Source organism: Canis aureus, chromosome 11 (assembly GCF_053574225.1).
Source record: "Canis aureus isolate CA01 chromosome 11, VMU_Caureus_v.1.0, whole genome shotgun sequence".
Lineage (NCBI taxonomy): Eukaryota > Metazoa > Chordata > Mammalia > Carnivora > Canidae > Canis > Canis aureus.
Window position 1 is genome coordinate 46,194,886 of NC_135621.1, and position 17,279 is coordinate 46,212,164.

The 17,279-nt window shown below is 36.8% G+C and overlaps 1 protein-coding gene across 15 annotated transcripts in view; it reads right to left on the reverse strand.

Moving 5' to 3' along the window:
- The window catches only part of LOC144324002 (uncharacterized), a 61,296-nt gene that overhangs the window by 31,311 nt on the left and 12,706 nt on the right, over positions 1-17,279 (reverse strand). The gene's annotated exons all lie outside the window — the stretch shown is intronic.

Consider the following 17,279-nt stretch of genomic DNA (forward strand, 5'->3'; position numbering starts at 1 on the left):
TCTCTACTTTTCACTCCTTCGGAGTGGCGCCACACTCCTTAGCCTCCTCCTCCCAGGTCCCTCCAAGCAAATGAGTTAAGATACCTCTTTCATGAAACTATCTACTTTTCTTCCATTAAATGTATTGGGGGAGAGTGTTCTTTTGCCCTTTTTTCTTATTCATGATATAAATTCTTTTTCATGTATGTTTAAACCAACTGACTTAAATTTGTGCTAGTTCTTAGCTTCCTTGTGAAATTCCTTTTAAGATTGTTTTCTATGTTTTAAATTACACAAAAATAAAAATTTAATCTCTTATAAAAACAAAACTAAAAATAAAGCAGGCTGACTCTCATAAGGGGAAAATCCTGATCAAGAAAACTAGAAACAGGGGGGCACCTGAGGGGCTCAATGGTTGTGCATCTGCCTTTGGCCCAGATCCTGATCCCAGGGCCTTGAGATCAAATCCTGCATCAGGCTCCCTGGAGGGAGCCTGCTTCTCCCTCTGCCTGTGTTTCTGCCTCTCTCTCTGTGTCTCTCATGAATAATAAAATCTTAAAAAAAAAAAAAAAAAACCCACAAAACTGGAAACAGGAGTGACATCAGCAATGTAGTGGTATAAGAGGTCCCTCACCTTTGTCCTTTTAAAAACAACTAATTAGGCATCCATCTGTGAACAAAAGTGCCATTTGCAAGTTGTAGGATCTGGCACCAAATGCCAAAGGACCTGGGAGAAATCTCATTCCATCTGGTAATAGACAAACAAGCTATTTTGTACAGGCTGTGGAACCCGCAGGATCAGTATAGGCTGTGGTGCCAGCAGGAGCTGGAGAAACTGCCCCCAACTCCTCTCAGGTAAAATTTGGAGAGTGCTGGCAGGACAGATGCCCTCAGGCAAGAGACTCTGTAGAAGTCCAGCTTTCCTAAGGGTAAGATTCTAACATACTACTGGATTTTTTTTTAATTATAAATTTGAATGAGCTGAAGAAGATAAGAATTTTGCCAGTGCAGGCCTCCCAAGGCAATACAGCATGGGGCTAAACTAGCTAGTGGTGACTTCTCCGTCAACTGTAAAGGAGAGTGGGGAGTGTCCAGGTACCCTAGCTGGGCAGCACACTGATGGAAAAACCCATTTCTCTCCAGCAGCACCAAGAGTACTGAGATGCAACCTCCATAATTGGGGGAAAGCAAGAGATCAAGAAAGAGACTCTTTGTATCCAGATGTTCTTTGAAAAGGACATCAAAGGAGGCTAAAAAGAGAATAACCCTCCGGAAGAATCTCACTTGAGGATTTCCAACTCAGTCCACAGGCAACCCCCAACACCCAGAGTGCTAAACTTCACTCTGAAGCCAGCTCTTTGTGTGTACTCCTGAGTGCAGTCATCAGAGTGAGCTCCAGTAAATGGAGACTCAGAAAAATAAGACCATTTTGTGGACAAGGGAAAAACCACAAACTTGAGTGGTAGTGCCACCTTCTGGCAAACACAGGGGAGGTTTCCAACAGCTAACCTGGTGAGTTTTAAGAACCAGAGAAGACCAAAAAGCTTAAGAATTCTGCTATAAGTGGGACTAAGAAGTATAGAGCAGGTGTATTCAAACAAGGTTAGAGAAAATTCCAGGTATAACAGGTTCAACAGACAATATATCCCTTCTGAAGCTAACTAGTAAAGATTTGAGGACTTCTGCTACTTCAATTGTAAAAACATCAATGCAAAGCTCTGAAGGGCATGATAAATGAGGGAAACAAGTCATCATATAAAGATAATAATCCTCTAATAAAAGAACTCAGTGACATAGAATTTCATAATCTAGCTCATAAATAATTCAAAATAGCTGTTTTGAGATATTCTATGAGCTATAAGAAAACTCAGAAAAATAACCTAATGAAATCAGGAATACATAAACAGAATGAGGCATTTAATAAAGAGGAATCATAAAAAAAAAAAAAAAGGACCGAATAGAAAATCTAGAATTGAAGAATTCAATGAATGAAATGGGAAAAATTTTCAAAAAACAAAAAGGATAACAGAGAGGATCCCTGGGTGGCGCAACGGTTTAGCGCCTGCCTTTGGCTCAGGGCGCAATCCTGGAGACCCGGGATCAAATCCCACGTCGGGCTCCCGGTGCATGGAGCCTGCTTCTCCCTCTGCCTATGTCTCTGCCTCTCTCTCTCTCTCTCTCTCTCTCTCTCTCTCTCTCTCTGACTATCGTAAATAAATAAAAATTAAAAAAAAACAAAAAACAAAAACAAAATAGGATAACAGAATAAATAAGCAAGAGGATAGGAACTTCCAAATAACCAAATCAGAGGAAAGCAAAGAAAAGAATGAAAAAGAGCAAAGAAAGCCCAGGTGATCTATGGGAATCCATCAACCACACAGACTTTAGAGTAATTAGTACTAGAGAGGGAGAAGAAAGGGAAAAAAGTACAGGAGTTTCCTTATATAGCTAAAAATTTCCCAAACCTGGGAAAGACTTAGATATCCAAGTTTACCAAGCTAATAGATCACTCTATATTCTCAATGAAAAAAAGAGACCTACTCTGTAACCATAGGGTCAACTAGTCATTGACAAAGCAGGAAGGAATATCCAAAGGAAAAAAAAGACCATTTCTTCAACAAATGGTGTTGGGAAAACTGAACATGTAAAAAGGATGAAACTAGACCTCTTTCTTACAACATACGCAAAAATAAATTCAAAATGGATCAAAGACCTAAATGTGAGATAAGAAACATCAAAATCCTAGAGGAGAACACAGGCAGTAACCTCTGACATTGGCTGCAGCAACTTCTTATAGATATATCTCCTGAGGAAAGGGAAACAAAAATAAAAATAAACTATTGGGATATCATAAAGATAAAAAGTTTCTGCACTGAAAATGAAACAGTCAACAAAACTAATGGGTAACCTATGGAATGGGAGAAGATATTTGCAAATGACATATCTGATAAAGGGTTAGTATTCAAAAATCTATAAAGAACTATTCAAATATCAGAAAGGGAGACAGAACATGGAAGACTCCTAACTCTGGGAAATGAACTAGGGGTGGTGGAAGGGGAAGAGAGTGGGGGGTGGGCGTGACTGGGTGGCAGGCACTGAGGTGGGCACTTGACGGGATGAGCACTGGGTGTTATTCTGTATGTTGGCAAATTGAACACCAATAAAAAATAAATTTATTATTAAAAAAAAAGAACTATTCAAACTCAGCACCTGAAAAACAAATAATCCAGTTTAAAAATGGGCAGAAAACATTATTTCCAAAGAAGACATCCAGATGGCTAAAAGACACATGAAAAGATGCTCAACATAACTTACCATCAGGGAAATACAAATAAAAACAACAATGAGAGATCACCTCACACCTGTCAGAATGGCTAAAATTAACAACACAGGAAACAGGCAAGGATGTGGAGCAGAAGGAACCTTCATGCACTGTTGGTGGGAATGCAAACTGGTACAGCCACTCTGGAAAACAGTATGGAGGTTCCTCAGAAAGTTAAAAATAGAACTATCCTACAATCCAGGAATCACACTACTAGATATTTACCCAAAGGATACACAAATACTGATTCAAAGGGATACATGCATCTGGATGTTTATAGCGCATTATCAGCAAATAGCCAAATTATAGGAAGAGCCCAAATGTCTATCAACTGATGAATGGATAAAGATGTGATTTTGTGTGTGTGTGTGTGTGTGTGTGTGTATGTGTGTGTGTGTATATATATATATAATTACTTAGCCATAAAAAAGATTGAAATCTTCCTATTTGCAGTGACATGGTTGGATCTAGGAAGTATTATGCTAAGTGAAATAAGTCAGAGAAAGCTAAATACCATATTATTTCACTCATATGTGGAATCTAAGAAACAAAACACATAGAATATGGGGTGACGGGAAAGAGAGGCAAACCAAAAAAAAAACAACAACAAAAAAAAAACAAAAAAACAAAAAAAAAAAAAAAAAAAGAGAGGCAAACCAGAGAACAGACTCTCAACTATAGAGAACAAAATGAGGGCAGTGGGATGGGTTAAATGGGTAATAGGTAATAAGGAAGGCATTTGTGATAAGCAGTAGGTCTTTTATGTAAGTGATGAATAGCTAAATTCTACACCTGAGAGAGATCCCTGGGTGGCTCAGTGATTTATCGCCTGCCTTTGGCCCAGGGCATGATCCTGGATTCCTGGGACCGAGTCCCACATTGGCCTCCCTGCATGGAGCCTGCTTCTCTCTCTGTGTGTCTATGCCTCTCTATGTGTGTGTGTCTTTCATGAATAAATAAATAAAATCTTTTAAATAAATAAATAAATAAATAAATAAATTCTACACCTGAGACCAATACACTATATGTTAACTGGAATTTAAAGAAAAACTTGAAAAAAGAAAAAACCCAATCTATAGAGAAGCATACTAAAAGTTCAGAATATTAAAGGCATACCATGCTATTTTTTTCTTCTTGAAGGAAAAAAAGAAAAATCACAGACTAGTGTATTCTTGGCACTGAGTGGTGCTGGCTAGGGTTAAAGGCAGATAAGAGCAAAGTTCACCAGATCTTATAACCCAATTCAATGTTGTTCTTTTCTGCTTTGTGCTTGTTTGGAGTACTGAAACCTCTGCAGGGATTTTGACAGCTAATAAAGGCATTTTTGCTCTTAAAAGGTTGTTAAGTTAAACTGATGGTTACCAGAAGGAGAGTGGGTTGGGGAATGGGTTAAATAGGTGATGGAGATTATAGAGTGCTCTTGTTGTGATGAGCACTGTATATTCTATGGAAGCGTTGAATCACTACGTTGTACACCTGAAACTAATATTCACTGTATATTAACACTAACAAATTTAACTGAAAACTTAAAAGAGAGACCTACTCTAATTATAATGAACATGTCAAAAATCAAAGATAAACAGAAAATGCTAAAAGCAACCAGAGCCAGGGGAAAGGGTAGGGAGAAAAGATTGTAACCTAAAAAGGAACCCCCAATTAGACCATCAACATATTTTTCAGCAGAAACTCTACAGAGCAAGAGAGAATGAAATAACTACTCAAAGTGTTGAAAGAAAATTGCCAACCAAGAATAATGTATCCAGCAAAGTTATCTTTCTATATGGAGAAATAAAGGCTTTTCTTCAAGCATACTAATGTAACATTTGCATTATAAGGGACGCAGAAGAAGGGAGAGAGAAAGGGACAATAAACCTATTTGAAGAAACAATAGGTGAAAACTCCCCTAACCTGGGAAGGAAACAGATACTCAGGTGCAGAAAGCAAAGAGAGCCTCAAACAAGAAAAACTCAAAAAGGGACTTCTTTAAGTAGAAAAGGCCATTATTAGAAGAAAACTGTGAAAGACAAAAGGTTCTTGGGTAAAAGTAAACATATAGTAAAGGTAGTAGATCAATCACTTATAAAGCTAGTATGAGGATTAAAAGGCATATGTAGGGATCCCTGGGTGGCGCAGCGGTTTGGCGCCTGCCTTTGGCCCAGGGCGCGATCCTGGAGACCCGGGATCGAATCCCACGTCAGGCTCCCGGTGCATGGAGCCTGCTTCTCCCTCGGCCTGTGTCTCTGCTTCTCTCTCTCTCTCTGTGACTATCATAAATAAATAAAAATTAAAAAAAATATTTAAAAGGCATATGTAGTAAAATCAGTTATATCTAAAATATTATACTTAAGATGTTATAGATAAGCCTCATGGTAACTAGAAACCCAAAACCTATAATAGATGCACAGAAAATAAAGAGAAAGGAATCCAAGTATAAATACCAAAGGAAGGCATCAGTTGCAAAGGAAAAGAGCAAAATAAGAGAGCTCCAAAAATTAGAAAACAATTTAAAAAATGGCAATAAGCACATACTTATCAATAATTAAAGTGTAAAGAGACTAAACACTCCCATCAAAAGACACACAGTAACTGAATGGATTGAACAAAAACAAACAAAAAACCAAGTCCCATCTATATGCTGACTACAAGAGACTTATTTCAGACCTAAGGACACAAAAGAGATTAAAAGAGAAAGGATGGAGAAAAATATTCCATGCAAATGGATGTGAAAAAAAAAAAAAAGCCAGGATAGTAATACTTATATCGGACAAAATAGACTTTAAGACAAAGGCTGCAACAAGAGACAAAAAGTGTATTACATAAGGATAAAGGGATTAATCCAACAAGAGGGTATAATAATTGTAAGTATTTATGCACTAGCATAGAAGTACTTAGATATACAAAACAAATATTAACAGACATAAAAGGAGAACTTGACAGTAACAGTAGGATAATTTTACACCCTACATATATCAATGGATAAATCATCAGGACAGAAAATAAGTAAAGAAACAGTGCCTTTGGGGATCCCAGGGTGGCTCAGCAGTTTAGCGCCTGCCTTCAGCCCAGGGTGCGATCCTGGAGCCCTGGGATCAAGTCCCACATCGGGCTCCCCGCATGAAGCCTGCTTCTCCCTCTGCCTGTGTCTCTGCCATTCTCTCTGTGTCTCTCATGAATAAATAAAATCTTTAGAAAAAAAAAAAGGAAACCGTGCCTTTGAATAACACATTAGAGTAGAAGGATTTCACAGATACATACAGAATATTTTACCCAAACACAGAAAACACATTCTTTTCTAGTGTACATGGAACGCTTCTAAGACAGATCACATGGCAGACCACAAAACCAATCTCAATAAATATAAGACTGAAATCATATCCAACAGCTCTTCTGCCCACAGTGGTATGAAACTAGAAATCAATTACAGGAAAAAAGAACTTGGAAAAAAAAAAAAACAAAACACAAACATGTGAAGGCTAAACACCAGGTTACTAAAAACAAAAAAAAACAGGCTACTAAACAACCAGTAAGTCAAAGAAATCAAAAGAGGAAATTAAAAAATATCTGGAGATTAATTAAAATGGAAAAACAATAGTCCAAAATCTTTGGACCACAGCAAAAGCAGTGCTAATAGGGAAGTTTATATTGATATAGGCCTTCCTAAGGCAACAAGAGAAACCTCAACAATCTAACTCTCTGCCTAAAGGAACTGGAAAAGAACAAACAAAGCCCCAAATTAGTAGAAGGGGGAAAAATAGAAACCAAAGTAGAAATAAATGAAGTAAAGGCTAAAAACAATAGAAAAGATCAATGAAACTAAGAGCTGGTTTCAAAAGATAAAAAAACAAGATAAACAAAATGATAAACCCTTAGCAACACTCAAAGAGAAGATTCAAACAAAGTCAGAAATGAAAGAGGAGAACAACCAATACCACAAAAAAATTGTTTGCTAACAAATTGGACAATCTAGAAGAAATAGATAAATTAGAAACATACAATCTTTCAAGACAGAATTAGGAATAAATAGAAAATTGAAACAGGGAATCCCTGGGTTGCTCAGTGGTTTGGCGCCTGCCTTTAGCCCAGGGTGTGATCCTGGAGTCCCGGGATCGAGTCCTGCATTGGGCTCCTTGCACGGAGCCTGCTTCTCCCTCTGCCTCTGTCTCTGCCTGTGTCTCCGTCTCCCTCTCTCTCTCTGCGTCTCTCATGAGTAAATAAATAAAATCTTTAAAAAATAGAAACAGATTGATTACTGGTAAAAAAAACTGAATTGGTCATATACTTCCAATGAACAAAAGTTCAGAACCAGATGTCTTCACAGGTGAATTCTACCAAACATTAAAGAAGAGTTAAGAGGCACCTGGGTGGCTCAGTTGGTTAAGCATCTGCCTTTGGCTCAGGTCATGATCTCAGGGCCCTGGGATCGAGCCCCACATCAGGCTCCCTGCTTGGTGAGAAGTCTGCTTCTCCCTCTCCCTCTGTGCTCTCCCATTCTTTTACTCTCTCAAATAATAAAATATTTTTTAAAAAAATTAATGCCTATCCTTCTCAAACTATCCCCTCCCCCCCAAAATAGAAAAAAAAATCTTCTAAACTCATTTTATACAGAAAAAGCATTTGACAAAATTAAATATCCATTCATGATTTTAAAAAACTCTCTTGGGGTGCCTGGGTGGCTCAGTCAGTTAAGCATCTGACTCTTGATTTTGGCTAAGGTCATGATCTCAGAGTTGTGAGATTGAGCCTTTTGACAGGCTCCACATTGGGCAGGGAGTCTGCTTAAGATTGTCTCTCTCCCTCTATCTTCCCTAAAATCCCCTCCCCAGCTCTCTCTTTCTCTCTTAAAACAAAAACAAAACACACACACACACACACACACACACACACACACACACAAAACCCCTCAACGTGTAGGTGTTGACAGAACATACCTCAAGATAGTAAAAACATATATGACAAACCCACAGTTAATATCATACTCATTATTCAAACACAGTGAGCTTCTCTAAGATCAAGAACAAGGCAAGAATGTATACTCTTCCTACTTTTATTCAACATAGCACAGGAAGTCCTGGCCACAGCAATCAGACAAGAAATAAAAAGCATCCAAACTGGTAAGGAAGAGGTAAAACTGTCACTATTTGTGCATGACAGGATACTATATGTAGAAAAGCTAAAGACTCCACCAAAAAATTATTAGACCAAAAGAATTCAGAAAAGTTGGAGGATACAAAATTTGTATGCAGACCTCTTTTGCACTTCTATACATTAATAACAGAAAGAGAAATTAAAACTATCCCATTTAAAATTGTACCAGAAAGACTAAAATACCTAGGAATAAATTTAACCAAGAAGGTGAAAAACCTATACCCTGAAAACCCTAAGACATCGATGAAAGAAATGGAAGATGACAAAAACAAATGAAAAGATAGACCACACTCACGGATTGGAAGAATATTGTTAAAATGGATATACTACTCAAAGCAATCTACAGGTTCAATGCAATTTCCATCAAAATACCAATAGCATTTTTTGCAGAACTACAGCATATAATCCTAAAATTTGTATGGAACTACAAAAGACCCTTAAAATAGCCAAAGCATTCTTAAGAAAGAACAAATCTGAAGTATCAAAATTCCTGATTTGAAGCTATAATACAAAGTTATAGCAATAAAAATATGGCACTAACACAAAAATAGACACACAATGAAAGAGGATAGAGAGCCCAGAAATGAACCTGCACTTATATGGTCAATTAATCTATGATAAAGGAGGAAAGAATATACAATGAGGAAAAGACAGTCTTTTCAATAAATGGTGATAGGAAAACTGGACAGCTACATGCAGAAGAAAAAAACTGGACTACCTTCTTATACCATACACAAACATAAACTCAAAATGGATTAAACACCTACCTGTGAAGTCTTAAACCATAAAACTTCTAGAAGGAAACAGACACTAATCCCTTGGACATTGGCCAACATTTGTGATAATATGAATGGACCTAAAGGGATTATGCTAATTGAAAAAACTCAGAGAGGAACAAATATATGATTTCATTTATACATGGAACCTAAAAACAAAACAAAGCAAATGAACAAACAACAAAAACAGACTTCTAGATATGAAGAACAAATTGGTGGTTGCCAGAGGGGAGCGGAATGGGCAAATGGGCCAAATAGGTGAAAGAAAGTAAGAGATACAAACTTCCAGTTAGAAAAAAGGTCACAGGGATGAAAAAGTGCCACACCAGGAATATAGTTGAAAATATTGTAATAACTTTATATGGTGACAGATGGTGGGGACTACACTTATTGAGCACTGAGTAATATATAGAATTATTTAATCACTATGTTGTATACCTGAAACTAATATAACATCATAGGTCAGCTACTTCAATAAGAAAAAATGATGGCCTTTCCCAAACAAAAATTAAAGCAGTTCATCACTATTAGACCTGTTTTACAAGAAATGCTGAAAGTCCTTTAAGCTGAAATGAAAAGATTCTAGTGACATGAAAACATGAATATACACAACACACTGGTAAAAGTAAATATGCAGTCATATTTAGAAAACTAATTTTGTGATAGGATCATGTGATAACAAGTTTCCAACAGTTTAGAGGTTAAAGCAAAAGAATATTAAAGGACTATAATTGGGGCACCTGGGTCGTACAATCAGGTAAGCCTCTGACTCTCGGTTTCTGCTTAGGTTATGATCTTGGGGTTGGGAGATCTAGCCCAGCATCAGGCTCGGGGTTCAGCTAGGACTCTGCTTAAGACTTTCTCTCCCTCTGCTCCACCCACCCCCCACCCTACCTGTGCTCATGCTGTCTCTAAAATAAATAAATAAATCTTTTAAGAAAGAACTGTAGCTACTATTACTAGTTAACAAATACACAATACAAAAAGATAAATTGTGACATAAAAAATGTATAGAGGGGAAATAAAAGGGTGGACCTTTCATATGTAATTAAAGTTAAGTTACTATCAGCTTAAAATAGATGGTTACTTGTAGGATGTTTTATGTAAGCCTCACAGTGTGAAAATTAAGATACCTTGTTAAGGGGGATCCCTGGGTGGCTCTGTGGTTTAGCGCCTGTCTTCGGCCCAGGGCGTCATCCTGGGTCCCGGGATCGAGTCCCACATCAGGATCTCGGCATGGAGCCTGCTTCTCCCTCTGCCTGTCCCTCTCTCTCATGAATAAATAAATTTTAAAAATCTTAAAAAAAAAAAAAGTAGTAGGGAGGCCAGCAGGGGGAGCTCTCACACCCTACCACTCATTGATTGTAGACCTCCCAGAAAGAGATTTATTTCAGATACTACTGTATTCTAGCCTGAGGAAGAAATGTTCTCCTCCCACAGAAATACGCCAGCCAATCCCAACTCAGCCTTTGAAAAACCACGATATTTCACGTTCCCAGTTTACTCCAATGGACTTTTTATTTTTATAACAGCACTCCAAGCTTCCCCCTTATGTCTACAAGAGCATTTTCTCTACTTTGTTCTGTGGGCTTGCCTATGGATTACTATAGTTTGCTTGTCCTAGATTGTAATTTTCTTCTACTCCCCAATAAACCTCTTTTTGCTAGTAAAGTAACTGGAAGTTTTATTTTTAAGATTAATAATAGTAACCACAAAACGAAAACCTAGAGTAGATTCATTAAAGATAAAAAAAAAAAAAAAAAAAAGGAGAAACAATATACCGCCATGGAATCTTCGGTTTACAAAGATAGGCAGAAACAAGAGGGGGAAAAAAAGATTCAATGAAACTACAAGACAGCTATAAATCAATTAATAAGATGGTATTCAAAAGTCCTTACATGTCAGTAATTACTCCAGATGTAAATGGATTGAATTCACTGATCAAAAATCTGGATATGTAAAAAACAACAACAACAACAACAAAAAAAAAAACCCAAAAAACAAAAACACAAAACAAGACCTAACTACATGCTATCTATAAGAGACTTCAGATTTAAGAACATGCATAGACTTGAAATAAAGACATGGAAAAAGATATTCCGTTAAAGTGGAAACCAAAAGAAAACAAGGATAGCTGTATTTGTATTACACAAAATAGATTTTAATCCAAAAAAGGTAACATGAGATAAAGAGTGTTATTATATAATAAGGGGATCAACTCATAAAGAAGATCATAAGTATATATGGACCCAACACTGGAGCACCGAAATATATTATGCAAATATTAACAAATCTTCAGGGAGAAATAGGCAACCATATAATAATAGTAGAGAACTTCAGTACCCCATTTTCAGCAGCAGCTAGATCATCCACACAGAAAAATCAACAAGAAAACATTGGACTCTAGCCATATATTAGACTAATGGACCTATAAGACATTTATGGAACATCTCATCCAACAGCAAAAGAATACATATTCTTCTCAAGGGTGCAAGGAATATTGTCCAGGATAGATCATATATTAGGCCACAAAACAAATCTTAGAAAATTTAAGAAGATTAAAATCATACCAAGTATCTTTTCCAACAACAATGGTATAAAAAGTTTATAGTAAGATGTATTAAGAAAATACGAAGATCTCTGGGATGCCTGGGTGGCTCAGTGGTTGAGTATCTGCCTTTGGCTCAGGGCATGATCCCAGGGTCCTGGGATCGAGTCCCACATCAGGCTCCCTGCAGGGAGCCTGTTTCTCTCTCTGCCTATGTCTCTGCCTTTCTCTGTGTCGCTCATGAATAAATAAATAAAACCTTAAAAAAAAAAAAAAAGAAAATACGAAGATCTCAAACAACTTAACTTTATACCTCAAGGAACTAGAAAAAGAAGAGCAGATGAAGCCCAAAGTTAGCAGAACAAAGGAAGTAAGAAAGATCAGAGTGGAAATAAATGAAATAGAGACCAGAAAAATAATAGAAGAGGTCAACAAAACTAAGAGCTTTTTTTTTTTTTTTTCAAAAAGCAAATCTGATAAACTTTTAGCTAGACTAAAAAAAATAGTCAAATCAGTAAAATCAGATAAGAGAGGATGCATTACAAACACTACTATAGAAATACATATGGTCATAAGGCTTATGAACACTTGATAACAAGTTGGGTAACTTAGAAAAATGGATAAATTCCTAGAAACATACAACTTAGCAAGACAATCAAGAGAAATAAAAGATCTGAACAGACCAATAAACAAATAAAGAGAATGACTCTAATCAAAAACATTCCAACCAGAAAAGCCTAGCTTCACTGGTAAATTCTATCAAATATTTGAAAAATTAATTAAAGCCGATCCTTCTCAAACTCTTTCAAAAAATTTAAGAGAGAATACTACCAAACTCACACCAAAGCCCAATTAAGGCATTATAAGGAAACTATAGACCAACATCCCTGATGAATGTACCTGCAAAAAAAAAAAAAAAAAAAAATTCTCAACAAAATATTAACAAATCTAATTCAATAACACATTAAAAGGATCATACACCATGATTAAATGGAATTTATCTCAGGGAACTAAGGATTGGTCAACATATGCAGATCAATAAATGTGACACATTACATTAATGGAATGAATAATGGAATCATATGATCATCTCAATAGATGAGAAAAGACATTGGATAGAACACAACATCTTTCAAGATAAGAACTCTTAACAAATTGTCTACAGAAGGAATGTATCTCAACATTTTAATAAAAGCCATATATGACAATCCTATGGCTAACATACTCAACAGTGAAAGATTTAAGGTTTTTCCTCTAACATTAGGAACGAGACAAAGATGCCCACTATCACCACTCTTATTTAACTTAATACTGGAAGTCCTAGCTAGAACAATTAGGCAAGGTAAAGAAATAAAAAACATCTATTCAGAAAGGAATAAGCAAAATTATTATCATTTATAGGTGATACTATCTCTTATTTTTAAAAAATCCTGAAGTCAATCAAAAAACTATTGTAACTATGCAATGAATTCAGTAACATAGCAGGATATAAAAAAAAAAAAAAATCAACAGAGACATTAGTTATGTTTCTGTAACAATGAAATTTCTGAAAAACAAAATTATCCCATCACAATAGCATCAAAAACAAATACATTAGGAATAAATTTAACCAGGGAAGTGAAAAATCTATACAATGAAAACTACAAGACTTTGATGAGAAAAACTGGAGATATGAACAGATGAAAAGATATCCCATGTTCATGAATTAGGAGAATTGTTAAAATAGTCATACCACCCAGGGCACCTGGTGGGCTCAATTAGTAAAGCACGTTGATTCTTAATCTTAGGATCATGAGTTTGAGCCCCATATTGAGTGTAGAGATTACTTTTTAAAAATGTTCATACCATCTAATTGTAATTAGTTAATTGCAATTAATGCAATTCCTATCAAAATACCAATGGCATATTTCACAGAAACAGAAAAAAAAAAAAAACTTAAAATTTGTATGAAGCCACAAAGGCTCCACATAGGCAAAGCAATCTTGAGAAAGAAGAACAAAGCTAAATGCATCATATTTCCTTATTTCAAACTATACTACAAAGCTTTAGTAATTACATCAGTATGGTACTGGCATAAAAATAAACAACTGGACCAATAGAACCAAATAGAAAAGAACCAAATAGAAAGCCAAGAAGTAAAACCCTGCGTGTGTGATCAACTAATATTGGACATAAGAGCCAAGAATGCTCAGTGGGGAAAAGAACAAGCTCTTCAACAATTGGTATTGGGAAAACTAGACAACCATATGCAGAAAAAGGAAACTGCACCCTTATCTTATATCACACACCAAAAAACCCACAAACAAACAAACAAACAAACAAAAAAAAACAAAAACCCCACACCCAAAACAGATTAAAGTCTTAAATGTAAGACCTGGTACTATAAACTCCAAGAAAATAGGAAAAAAATGTCTTGACCTTGGTCTTGACAATAATTTATTTGAATAGGACACCCAAAATAGAAGCAACAAAAGCAAAAGTCAACAAGTGGGATCACATCAAATTCAAAGGCTTCTGCACAGCAAAGACAATTATCAATAAGATGAAAAGGCAACTTATGGAATGGGAGAAAATATTTGCAAATATATTGGACAAGGGGTTAACATCCAAAATAGGTTTTAAAAACTCATACAACTCAGTAACAAAAAACAATCCATTTTAAAAGGAGGCAGAGTAAATAAAAGAAAGACTTCCATGTTTATTGCAAAATTATTCACAATAGCCAAGATACAGAAACAACCTAAGTTCTGTCAATAGATAAATGGATAAATTAGATATCACACACACACAAATACTATTTAGCTATTAGAAAGAAGGAAATTCTGCCATTTGGACAACGTGGATATCTTGAACACGTTATGCTTACTGAAATAAGTCAGACAAAGACATATCAGATATTGTCTGATATCACTTATACATGGAATCTAAAAAAAAAACCCCAAACTCCTAGAAACAGAGAATAGAATGGTGGTTACCAGGACTAGGGGGCAGGGGAATTTGAGAGATGTCGTTAATGGGGACAAACCTGCAACCAGAAGATGAGTACGTTTGAAGATCCAATGCACAGCATAGCAATTATAGTCACTAATATATTATATTATATATTTCAACATTGCTAAGAGACTAAACCTTAATTATTCTCACCACAAAAAGAAGTGATAAGTATGTGACATCACAGCAATTTTAACTAAAACTCTGGTGGCAACCATACGGCTATCTATACACCTATCAACACCTATACCCGAGCTTGGACAATGTCATGCGTAAATTAGATCTCAATTTTAAAAATTTAGAAACAAACAAAAGAAAGAAAAGGAGAACTGGAAACAGCTGACACAAGTCCCTTTTGCTTAGACAAAGCCACATCTATAAAGATTGGAGGAAAGATTCTGGCCAATGATGGCAGAAAGCCACAGAACCTGCAGCTGTGGGTCTTACCCTTGACGGCACGTATCTGCTTCTGTTGTTGCTGTAAATGTTATCCCAGACATGGTGACCTAAAACAACAAGTTTATTCCCTTCCTGTTCTGGAGGTCAGAAGTTAGAGATGGCACTCACTGAGCTACAAGCCAAGTGTCGACCAGGCCCTTCTGGGGGCCCTATAAAGAATCCATTTTCTTGCCTATTCCAGCATCTCAAGATTGACTCATTCATGGACCCTTCCTCCATCTTCTAAAGCATCCATGGCCTGTGGAGCCTCATATCACAGTGCTCTGACACCTTCCCCCTCCCTCTTCCACGTTAAAAGGGCTTTGTGATGACATTGGGCCCACCTGGATAATTCAGGATCATCTACCTATTTTAAGGTCAGTTGATTAGCAACCTTAATTCCATCTGCTACCTTGATGCCTTCTGCTGTGTAACACACCTGCCAAAAACAGGTTCCAGGTTCCGGGGATGAGGACCTGGACCTCTTTGGGAGACCATTATTCTGCCTACCACAGCTGGGGAACTTCAAAATGTCCTGATGCCTGGGCCCATGTCATTGACCTAGAATGTGGCAGGGGCATCCAGATGTTAAGCTCTCCAGGCTATTCTAATGAGCAGCTGCTGAAAACCACTGTTGTAAAGAAATAGAATATATATATCGTGCCCTGCTCTGCTTTTATTATCTACATACCATTTAGCCTTTCCAACAATGTATTTTACATAACAATTGTTAAAGTAATTAGATTAGGTCCAAAATGGAATCACTCATGCTAAGCCCAATATCAGCAAGTCAAAGCTAAGTTTTTGGGGCACCGGGGTGGCTCAGTGGTTGAGGATCTGCCTTTGACTCCAGGCATGATCCTGGGGTCCTGAGGTCCTGGGATCAAGTCCCGCATCAGGTTCTCCTCAGGGAGCCTGATTCTGTCTCTGCCTATGTCTCTGCCTCTGTGTGTGTGTGTCTCTCATGAATAAATAAATAAGAAAATAAATTTAAAAAAAAACAAACAACTTAACTAAGTTTCTATGCTCAGCTCACACAGGAAAGGTAGGTATTGATCAACCACAGAGTGCCTGCTTGGCACAAGTTACTGGACCCAGATCCAAGACTTCCCTTTCCTCCACGCAAGGTATAATCCTGCTTTAATCAGCCAGCAAATACCCAATATAACTTCCTTGTTTCTACTCACTTTGGTCCATAAAAATCTCTCATCTGGTACAGCTCTCTGGCACCCCTTCCTTTCCCATCTGTTAGATTGCATGCTGCCTGATTCATGAATTGCTGAATAAAGCCAATTAGATCTTTGCAAAACTTATGATTGTTAGATTCTTTTTTTTTCTTATTTTTTCAAATACAACTAGCAAATGTTAGTTATGCCAGGAATTGTGATAAGTTAACTGTGCTAATATTGTGCTGACATTTTACAAGTATTTTCTCTCAAGTAATTCCCACAACAATTCTGTGCAATAGGTGCTGTTTTTATTCCTATTTTACAGAAAAGGGAAGAGAATCAGAAATTTGCCCAAGATCATGTGTGGTAAGCTGTTAAAAAAAGATACTGGTTCTTTGCTTCTTGATAGTAGAGCTACAAGAGCATTTAGAGTTTAGACTTAGAAGCAAAAGAGGTGTTAATTAGATATATATTTTTAAAAGATTTTGTTTGTTTATTTATTTGACGGAGAATGAGAGAGAGCACAGGTAGGGGGAGGAGCAGAGGCAGAGAGAGAGAGAAGCAGACTCCCCGCTGAGCAAGGAGCCCCACGTGAGGCTGGATCCCAGGAATCTAGGATCATGACCTGAGCTGACGCTTAGCTGAGTCACCCAGGTGCCCCTTAATTAGATATTTAATGTCTAAATTCCAGAAGGAATATAAACTATGATGAGCGCTAGAAGCTGTAGCTTTGGCTTGGGGAGTTCCAGTACAGGGAGTCAATGTTTAGAGTAGTAGTACTAAGATCATAACCAGGAACTTTAAAATGGTCTTTAGTTTGTGTGGCACAGGCTACATTTCATGATTTATAAGCCAATATAGAGGTTAACTAAATTTTTTGTGCATTTAAAATGAAACTATATATATATATA